The following is an 11,674-nucleotide window of genomic DNA, read 5'->3' as shown; positions in this document are numbered from 1 at the left end:
GATTGCCCATGCACAGAATCCAATATGTTTTGATGAGAATAAGTTGCTGAGCTGTGGAAACAAAATCTTCCAGTCCAAACCTCCTCAGTTTCAGTGTGTGAATTCAAACACATATTTAAAAAGGAGTAGGACAACCTCATGTTGTAAGCAGATTCTTATTCTGTTGGTAAAGAAAATTATAAGTAAAAATATGTCCTCAAACTAATCCTGATGAACCTATCCATTCTTCAACATAAGAGCAAAGATTTGGGTTGAGGGAAAGACACAATGTGTGAAAATCAGGTAAGTGACATGCAGGACTACCTAAATGGTATGCAGAGAGAAAACTGAATGCTGCCCCTCAATACTAGAGGGGAGCCTGAACATGTTAGATACCTGTGAGGATGAGGAAACAAACCACCTACTTAAAAATAGGACTGACATTGGTTGGGTGGATAAAGGGAGAAAATCTCTTAACTGAAAGTATTTAAAATGATTCTGAACTCATTAACACTACTTACTTTCCATGTAGGCAGAAGAGTTATTTCTCTTTGAATTTTCTTTCTGTAATATAACTGACTTCTTTGACATCTCTTCTGTGTTTTCACTTCAGGCCACACAACAACCTCATGTCAGCGACTACAAGTCTTTGAGGAGGGGCAAACTTTCCATTTAGTACTTTTTTCCCATTTTAGTATTTTTGTTATGATCTTTAGTTATCTAATAATGGTCCTCAGACCTTAGGATTTTTATGATTACAGTTTCCACTTATTTTTTTCCTACTATATGTCAGATACTATACATATGACTTAATTTACACTTTCACTTTCATTCTCGTAACGGGTCTCATAACAATTCCTATAAGGAAGGCATTATGCTCCTCATTTTCTACGTGAAACTGAAGCTCAGGAAGGTTGACTGATTTAAGCAACACTGCATGGCTAAGAAGTGGTAGATTCAAATGCAGATCTGTCTGACCCAGGAGCCTGCTCTTTCCACACAGTGTCTTCCACAGTGGTTCTGTATTCCTTGCTTCAAAGCAGGTAACACCTGGAGAAAAGAAAGAGCTCAAGTGGAGGTCCCTTCCAGTCCAGCAACCTGAGTGGGGGAGAGACGGAGGAGGGCAGAGGGCTTGAAATTGAGTTGGGAGAGCACACCAGAGGACTTACACTGAATTTTCAAGTACCTCTTTGTTTTCTGAATTTGTTTGATCACTGAACTTGGCTATCTAGAGGTGAAACAGTATATGTTGGTATTGTCTGAACATGTAGGTTATCTTGCTGGTTACCATCCCACCTCCAAGACTAATGGTGGGTCAAGGACCAGTAAAATGACCAAACATTGTGTTTTGCCTGAGATTTGTGTTAGTACACTCTGGTTTGCCTCAGTTTTAAGCACTAAAAATCCCAAGTCTTGTAAAACTCCTCAGTCTGTTTTACTCTGTCACCAGCAGCATCAGCATCACCTGGTAAGGTGTTAGAGATGCAAGTTACTGGGCACCACCCTAGACCTGGTGAATCAGAAACTCTGAAGGTGGGGTTTGGAAATCTTGGCAGTTCTGATGCATGCTCAAAACTACTGTCCAAAAATAAACATTTTTGTTGACTAGGAAAAGTGCCCTGTTGTCCTTTAGGGTAATTCTTATCTACATTTTTCTCTGAACTTCCAAATAAAATATGCTATTGAGAGGAAGACTGTTACTTTTGTTTCTTTTTTGTTTTGTGTGGAATTACTAAGTCAGAGCTTTGTATGAGATGAACAAATATATTACAAAATATTTGCTAAACATCTACATGTCTGTATATTCCACCACTGTCCTTAATGCTCTTCCTTTATCATTTTGGTGGTTGCATTGTCCAAAATATTGGACACTATATTTGAGTTAATATTTATCAATAACATAGCACTTTGGGCAGGATTTTGAATATTTTGATTACCTATATATTTTCTATGTTGCGTCTATGAATTTAGGATACTTACCCTACAGGGTTAAGAGGTTTGAATAGAAAGGAAAGTGTGTGTGTGTGTGTGTGTGTGTACGTGAAAATTTTAGTAAAATAAGTAAGACCACTGTAACTTGCAGCCCTCAGGTTTAAACTAACCAGATGCAAATCATGTCATAAATATTACAAGATGATATACTGACACAAATGAACAGGAACCTTAAGATCAGGGCTGTTAGAAATGAAGGCCTAACAGAGCAAATGTTCACAAGAACAGGGTAGAGGATGTCAGCTAATAAAACCACCTAACAAAAAAAAGCAAGGAATGACCTGGAGAAAAGAGAATTTCAGATCACTTCAGGTGCCATACAGAGCAATGAGGATCCTGCCTGGTGTTTGGAGGAGAGCGGTCATAGCTGTAAGGTCTTTGCCTGGGATATGAGGTGCTGTAAATATCTTTCGGTCCCTTCCAAAAGGGTCACACCGAACCCAAGATCAGAAAAGCTCCCAGGTTTCATGATTCTACAGTGATTGTACAAGGCTTAACACTTCTAAATTTTTTTTAAATTGTGCACTACAAACTGAGAATTTTAACTGATCAGTAAAGATGATGTAGGCTTGGAGATCTTGGGTGAAAAGCTTCATGTACCTGTTCCAACAGGATTGCTTTTCTAGCCTAGCTAACACAAGAGTAAGATAGCAAGCATATACTTTTAATTTTTGTTTAATGAAAATGAATGAAAAATAGAAATGATTCAAAATGCAACATACTTGGTTCTATCCAATATTTCAATTATCTCTACTAAATTATGTTGTAAGTTGGGCTCATTAGCAATACATTAGCTCATTAACTTTGACAGTCTAACCACCTTGTGCTCTCTAAGGATGGCATCTAAGTGCCCTCATTTATATGCATTAGATTCACTCATGGAAGCTTCCCTGGGAGAAAAATAAAACTCATAATAAAAAAATAACCACTAGGAAGACAATACAGTAATAATTCTGAGGAACAATATTGCAATTTTGCCTTCAAATTCTGTCAGCATAAATGCAAACCTACTTTAGGCAGGAACTTATAAAAATAACAGGCAGATGGTATGTGGAAATCCATAAAGCTTTACAAAAATGCAATAATATTGTGCTTTGTGTTGACAGAGCTCTTTTTCTGAAAGGAGCTCTAATCCCCAGATATATGCACTGTCTTTCCAGGGCAGCCCTAGAAGTCTGGGTGCAGGTAAATGTATCCTACAAGGGCTGACAAGGTCATACCCTACACATCTTTTGGGGCCTGAGAAAGATTAGGCCTTCAGATAAAATTGATACCTTTTGATATACTTCCTACTCTATGGCTGCCTAAGCTTCACAAACAGACAACAGAAGCAAGGCTGACCTCCATCATACATCCATTCATTGATTCATTGTAATCAGAGTTTACATAAAATGCAGTCATTCATTCCCTTAGTGAAGAGTTTCTCAGTCACACCTGCATATTTGAATTACCTGGGAAGCTTCTTTTTGTATTATGTTCAATTAGCCAACATATAATACATCATTAGTTTTTGACATAGTGTTCAATGATTCATTAGTTACCTGGAGAGCTTTTAAAAATTACTGAAGCAGGGGCCGCACCCAAGAGCTTCTGATTTTTTCATTGAAAGAATAAGTATAACATCATTTATTAAGCATAGTTAAGGATAGATTTTGTTTGTTGGTTTGCTAACAGATTTATTGAGATATAATTTACATAACATAATCATTTAAAGTGTATAATTCAATGGCTTTTAGTATATTAGTGGAATTGTACAACTAACACCACAATCCATTTTGAAATATTTCCTTTTTTTTTAAAGATTTTATTTATTTATTTGACAGACCGAGATTACAAATAGGCAAGAGAGGCAGGCAGAGAGAGAGGAGGAAGCAGGCTGTCTACAGAGCAGAAAACCTGATGTGGGGCTTGATCCCAGGACCCTGGGATCATGACCTGAGCTGAAAGCAGAGGCTTTAACCCACTGAGCCACCCAGGTGCCCCATTTTGGAATATTTCCATTAAACAAAAAAGACTGACCTGAATCAACCAATCTCAGTCCTAACTCATATTATCTGTGTCACCTTGGACAGGTTACTTAACTTTCAGTATTTTAATTCCTTAACTATAGGATGTGAATACTAATAATAACTTCTTATCTGGAATTTCTGAAAATTAAATAAAATGATACAAGTTTAAAAAGGAGGGGGCACCTGGGTGGCTAAGTCTGTTAAGCGTCTGCCTTCAGCTCAGGTCATGATCCCAGGGTCCTGGGATCGAGCCCCATATCAGGCCCTCTGCTTGCGAGGGATCCTGCTTCTCCCTGTCCTCTGCCTGCTGCTCCTCCTGCTTGTGCCCTATCTCTGTCAAATAAATACACACAATCTTTAAAACAAAAGAGATAGAGAGAAAACCTGTATGCTTCAGTTATCACCCCCACACTCCCTACAAGCTCCTAGGAAAATGCAAATCTATTTTCTGTCTCTATAGACTTACATATTTTGAATATTTCATATAAATGGAATCATAAAATATGTGGCCTCTCATGTCTGGCTTTTTTCATTTGCCATAATGTTTTCAAGGTTCATTCATATTGTAGCATGCAATTCAGCCATTTTTATAGCCAAATAATATTCCATTATATAAATATACCACATTTTGTTAATCCACGTATCAGGGGGATTTTTTGAGCGAGAGAAAGAGACAGAGAGAAAGTGCATATGCACGCAGCTGGGGGGTGCGGAAAGAGGCAGAGGGAAAGGGAGAGAATCTTAAGCAGGCTCCACACCCAGTGCAGAACCCCAAACAGGGCTCAGTCTCATGACCTTGAGATCATGACCTGAGCTGAAATCAAGAGTCACTTAACTGACTGAGCCACCCAGGTGCCGCCAATACTTTTTTTTTTTAGTAGGTTCCATGCCCAATGTGGAACCCAGTGTGGGGCTTGAACTCACAACCTTGAGTTCAAGACCTGAGCTGAGATAAGGAGTCAGATGCTTAACCAGCTGAGCCATCCAGGTGCCCCTATCCATCAGCCCCAATGTATCAGTTGATGGACATTCATATTGTTTCCACCCTATGACTATTATGAATAATTTTGATATTCATATTTGTGTACAAGTTTTCACATAGACATATGTTTTCAGCTTTCTTAAAAGGAAGTGGAATTGTGGGGTCAAATGGTAGCTCTATGTAGCTCTTTGAAGAACTTCCAGAATGTTTTCCAAAGTGGCTATATCAATTTACATTCACACCAATAATGTGTGAGGGTTCCAATGTCATTACATCCTTACCAACACTTGTAACTATTTCCATTTTTGGTTATAGCTGTTCTAGTAGGTATGAAATGGCTTCTCATTTTGGTTTTAAATAACACGCCTTTTGTGGTTAATAATCTTTGGGATCTTTTCATGCACTTATTGACCATTTGTTTCTTTTCCTTGGAAGAATATCTTTCTGACGTTTTGCCCATTTTGACCTACTTGTCCTTTTAAAAAATATTTATTTATTTATTTATTTATTTTAGAAAGAGTGCATGGGGGTGGGGAAGAGGAAGAAGGAGAGAGAGTCTTAAGCATACTCCACACTGAATGCAGTGCCCAATGCAGGGTGCAATCTCATGACCCTGAGATCACAGCCTGAGCTGAAACCAGGAGTTGGATGCTTAACCAACTGTGCCACCCAGGCCCCCCAACCTATTTGTCTTTTATTATTGAGTTATATATATTCTTTATATGTTCTAGATTAAAGTTCTTTATCAGATATATGATTTACAAACATCTCCCATTCTGTTGGGTGTATTTTCACAATCTTGAGAGTGCCCTTCAATTCACAAAACCTTAAAATTTTGAAGAAGTCCAATTTATCCAGCTTTTTTTTGTCATTCATTTTTAGTGTCACATCAAATAATCTATTGCCAAGTTCAAGATCATGAATAATTATCCCTATGGTTTCTTCTAAGAATTTTGTAGTTTTAGCACTCACATACATGTCTTTGACCCGTTTTAAGTTAATTTTTATATATGGTAGAGGTAAGAGTCCAACTTTTCCTTTGTATACAGATACCAGTTGTCTCAGCTCCATATGCTGGAGATAATATACATTCTCTCCATTGAATGGTTTTAGCACCCTTGTTGAAAATGAATTGACCATAGATGTATGGGTATAGCTGTGGATTCTGAATTTTACTCTATTGATCTATCCTTAAGCTAGTAACATGTCATTTTGATTACTGTAGGATGTTAGTAAATTTTGAAATAAGTAAGTGGGAAGACTTTATTTGTTCTCTTTCTCATTTTATAATTTTTTTCCATTTTATATTATTTCTTCTCAGTGTTCCCAGAATTCATTGTGTATGCACCACACCCAGTGCTCCATGCAATATGTGCCTTCCAAAATACCTATCAAAAGCCTCAACCACCCCCCCCAAAACACTCAGTTTGTTTCTCAGAGTCCACAGTCTTTCATGGTTTGTCTGCCAGTCCAATTTCCCCCAACTTACTTCTCCACTCCATCTCCCTATGTCCTCCATGTTATTCCATATGCTCCACAAGTAAGTGAAACCATATGATAATTGACTCTCTCTGCTTGACTTATTTCACTCAGCATAATATCTTCCAGTCCCATCCACATTAATACAGAAGTTGGGTATTCATCGTTTCTGATGGAAGCATAATACTCCATTGTACATATAGAACATATCTTCTTTATCCATTCGTCCATTGAAGGGCATCTTGGTTCTTTCTACAGTTTGGCAACTGTGGCCATTGCTGCTATGAACATTGGGGTACAGATGGCCCTTCTTTTCACTACATCTGTATCTTTGGGGTAAATACCCAGTAGTGAAATTGCAGGGTCATAGGGAATCTCTATTTTTTAATTTCTTAAGGAATCCCCACACTATTTTCCAAAGTGGCTACACTAACTTACATTCCCACCAACAGTGTAAGAGGGTTGCCCTTTCTCCACATCCTCTCAAACACATACTGTTTACTGTCTTGTTAATTTTGGCTGTTCAAACTGGTGTAAGGTGATATCTCAATGTGGTTTTCATTTGAATCTCCCTGATGGCTAATGATGATGAACATTTTTTCAAGTGTCTGTTACCATTTGTATGTCTTCTTTGGAGAAGTGTCAGTTCATGTCTTCTGCCCATTTTTCAACATGATTATCTGTTTTGTGTGTGTTCAGTTTGAGGAGTTCTTTATAGATCTTAGAGATCAGCCCTTTGTCTGTAGTGTCATTTGTGAATGTCTTCTCCCATTGTGTGGGTTGCCTCTTTGTTCTGTTGAGGTTTCCTTTGCTGTGCAGAAGCTTTGGATCTTGAAGTCCCAAAAGTTCATTTTTGCTTTTGTTTCCTTTGCCTTTTTCAAGATTTTGTTCAATATTTGGGGTCCCTCTCAATTCCATGAGAATTTTAGTATCAGTATGTCAACTTCTACTTAGAAGCCAGCTGAATTTCTGATACTGCAGAACTTCTTTAATTGGACATTCTAAAGATTTACTGAATAATTAATGTGGATATGGGACTGTGCTGGGTACTTGGGATATAGCACTATACACAACACAGTTCCTACCTTTGGGTAATTTACAGTACAGCAGTCACACAAGGATATATACAGGAAACCAAAATAGGATGTCAGACACATTATTAGGGTCCAATTTAGCCCAACACATAGCTCTAATTTGGTTGCTGCTTGGTTCTCTCCCTAGTCAACAATGGAAGAAAGGAATCATGTTGGACAGACTAAACAAGAAGCATTTCACAATCAGAAACCACCAGTTTAGAGAGAATAAAGGGTTCTGGTCAGTACTCACCTCACATAAAATACACTGAATTTTAGATCACAGATATTTATTTAACATTTCTTGGGACTTCAGCACTGCACTAGAAACTTCAGTAGATGTGAAGGAGAGAGAGCAGAAAGAAAAAGAGAAAGAAGAAGAATGGAAGGAAGAAAAATACTTCGATCTCTTACTATGTGGCAGACACTATATATGCTGTGGGCACTTATATACCTCATATTACTTTTCCTTTATTTTTCTAGCTTTATTGAGATATAATTAACATGTAACATTGTGGGATTTTAAGGTATACAATGTGGTAATTTGATACACAATAAGGTGGTTAATACCTACATCACCTCACCTTTTTTTCAGTGGTAGGAATAGTTAAGAATTTAAAAATTTAAGAACCATTCTTTTAGCAACTTTTGAGTATATAATACAATATTGTTAACCATAGTTACTATGTTGTATATATCATATTATTTTACAGAAATATGAGAGGCTGGGGCAAGATGGCAGAGAAGTAGGAGACCCTGTTTCAACTGGTCCCCTAAAGTGAGCTGATTATCTACCAGAACACTCTGAACACCCATGAAATCAGCCTGAGATGTAGGATTCTACACTTCTGGATCTCTATGGGGGCCGAAGACTCCAATGAAAAGGTAAAGCATACTGGGAACAATTGGACTGATATTGGAGGATAAACAGAAGGGGGAGGGAATCACCAGCAGTGACCCATTGGAAAGTAATACCCCAATATGAGAGTACGCTGTGATTGGGGACGAGCATTAACTTGGAGTCTGGTTAAAAGCAATTAAAAAGAGCAAAAGATCTTAAGGGGCAACTAGTGGAATCTGGTGGTCACAGGCATGGGCATAAGCCCACGGACCCAGGATGGCCACCGCTGGTGATCACACATGACAGAGAGAGTGCGGCAAAACCTCCAGCCCATGGTCTCTGAGCCCCTGGCTTTCTGCTGCTCGCAGCAGCGCTGGGCTAAGCACACTTCCCACCAGTGTGCATGAGAAAGTCTGGTGTGTATGCCAGCCGGCACCCTCTAGAACCACAGCCTTTTGCACTCTGCACACGCACTGTGAGATCGGGGCCTAAACTGTGCTCCCCACCCTCTCCTGAAAGAGCTCCTTGTGGAAGCTAGCTGGTGGTCTCTGGGACCGGCGGAGAGTCTGAAAACTCCCAGCCAGGGCTTGAAAACCTCAGCATGCTATCTCTAGTTGGGATCTTTCAGGCCAGCGAGACCCCAGACTGCAGTCCTGGCAAAAGCAACCACCAGAAGCAGGTTTCCTGGACCAATATCACTCGCAGTTTTAGTGGCATCGGGGTACAGAGACAAGTGGGCGTTTTGGGTGACCCCTGAGATGAGGGATGTGCAGTGCCTGTGGGAGGTTGCATGGCTCAGTGGAGTTTTCAGAGGGGGGGTATATGTGTTCTGGACCACCCAGAGGGGAGCAGACTGAGGCTTCTCTCTGAGACATGGGTCTGGGTGCAGTTTGCTTTCCATTAAACCTCAAAAAGCCACCAAAGAACAAAAACCTCCAGAGAACAAAAGCCTGAAAAATTGGTTTCCACAGAGTCCAGCCCCTTGATAGGGAGCAGGAGGACTCAACCCAAGCAAGACTGACTGAAAAACAATGAGGCAGGCCCCTCCCGCAGAAAGCCAGCCAAAAGAAAGAGAGGGCAACCACCACAGGTTCCCCATAAAACTGTAAAACCCCAATATCGGGGGAAAACAAGATATAAAGCTCCCAGTATTGCCCTAAAACCTGTATATTTCATGGATACAACTTTTCTTTTTAATTTGTTCTTACTATTCTCGTTCTTTTTAATTTTTTTGACTTATTTACCATTAGAATGAGAGGTTCAATACAACAAATTCCATAATAACATTTTAACTTGAACTATTTTCATACATATACCTGTTTTTGTTTTTTTTTTAATATACACATAGATGTAAGCTTCAAAGTAATCCTCCTTCCCTAGTCAATACTACCCCTTATATAAACCAGTTTTAATGTCCGTTTATCTCTGGAAAGTTGAATCCTTTAACAAAGATATCAAGATACATCGAGGAAGAATCAAAATAACCTTCCTCGCCTACATTGAGGATTTATAACCACCCTCTCTCATCTGTTTCTTCTCATCACCCTCTCTCATCTGTTTCTTCTGTCAGTGTTTTTGTTTTTGTTCTGGTATTATGCAAATTTTATACTTGGGGTTCATTTTGGCTGAGTTATTTTTTTTTTCTTGTCATCTACTTTTGTCCCTCTTTTTCATTGTTCATTTTTGTTTGTATACCTCATAAATCTTACCTTTGGGGCCCATTCTGGCTGTGTCTTCTCTCTTTTTTTTTTTTCTGTCTCTTTCTCCTTTTCTTTTTTTCCTTTTTCTTTCTTTTTGGTGGTGAATTCTGATTCCTTGGAAGTGTCCCAGGGTGCAACTTTCCAGGATTGCGGCTTATATATTCAGCTACACATCCCCTCAAACACCTATCACCAAAATGACTAGGAGGAGGAATGCCCATCAGAGGAAAAATTCAGAGACTGTGCCCTCTCCATCAGAGCTATTGGATGGACATAAACAATATGTCAGAAAGGGAATTCAGGGTAACAATTATCCAGGCAATGGCTAGGTTGGGGAAAACCATTAATGACAACGTGGAATCTATTAGTGAAGAAGTGAAAGCCACCCAGGAAGAAGTTAAAAATGTTATCAATGAGCTCCAGTCTAATCTAAATTCTCTAACAGCTAGAGTAACTGAGGCAGAAGGCAGAATTACTGATCTGGAGGACAAACTGATAGAGAAAAAAGATCAGGAGGAGGCCTGGAACAAACAGCTTAGAAGCCATGAAAACAGAATTAGGGAAATAAATGACACCATAAAATGTTCCAACATCAGAATTACTGGGATCCCTGAGAGGGAGGAGAAAGAAAGAAGACTAGAACATATTGTTGAACAAATTTTCCATGAAAATTTTCCCAATCTGGGGAATGGAACCAGATTTTGTGTCCTAGAGGCAGAAAGGCTACCCCCCAAGATCATAGAATCTAGAAATATCTCAAGACATCTGATTGTGAAACTGGTGAATCACAATTTTATACAGGAGCTCTTGAGAGCAGCTAGGGGGGAAAGATTCCTTATGTACAGAGGAAGGTCCATCAGAATAATGTCAAAACTGTCCACAGAAACCTGGCATGCCAGAAAGGGCTGGCAAGATGTATTCAGGGCAATAAATGAGAAGAACATACAGCCAAGAATACTTTATCCAGCCAGGTTGACATTCAAGATGGATGGAGAGATAAAGAGCTTCCAAGACAGGCAAGGTTTAAAAGAGTATGTGACCACCAAGCTGGCACTACAAGAAATATTAAGGGGGGTTCTATAAAAGAAAAAGAACCCAAGAGTGACATACAACAGAAATTTACAGTCTATAGAAACAAGGACTACACAGGCAACATGATGTCAATAAAAATGTATCTTTCAATAATCATTCTCAACGTGAATGGCCTAAACTCTCCCATAAAAGGGCACAGGATTGCAGATTGGATAAAACGACAGGACCCATCCATATGTTGTCTATGAGAAACCCATATGGAACCTAAGGATACATCCCGACTGAAAGTGAAGGGATAGAGAAGCATCTTTCATGCCAATGGGCCTCAAAAAAAAAGATTGGGTAGCAATTCTCATATCAGAAAAATTAGATTTTAAACTGACACTATATCATTCTTAAAGGGTCCATCCACCAAGAAGAATGATTAAGCAATCATATGAAATTGTCCAGTACAGGTGATAAGAGTAATCCATGGAAGAAAAGGGCCAATATACCCTAGAAGAGAAAGGAAAGGCACTGGGCTAGCCACTTTGGTTACCTAAATTCATATAAAATGAGATGTAGCTTTCAACTGGTTTCCAGGAGGC

The sequence above is a fragment of the Mustela erminea genome, chromosome X (genome assembly GCF_009829155.1).
Source record: "Mustela erminea isolate mMusErm1 chromosome X, mMusErm1.Pri, whole genome shotgun sequence".
NCBI classification, from domain to species: Eukaryota; Metazoa; Chordata; class Mammalia; order Carnivora; family Mustelidae; genus Mustela; species Mustela erminea.
This window is presented reverse-complemented; position numbering follows the sequence as displayed.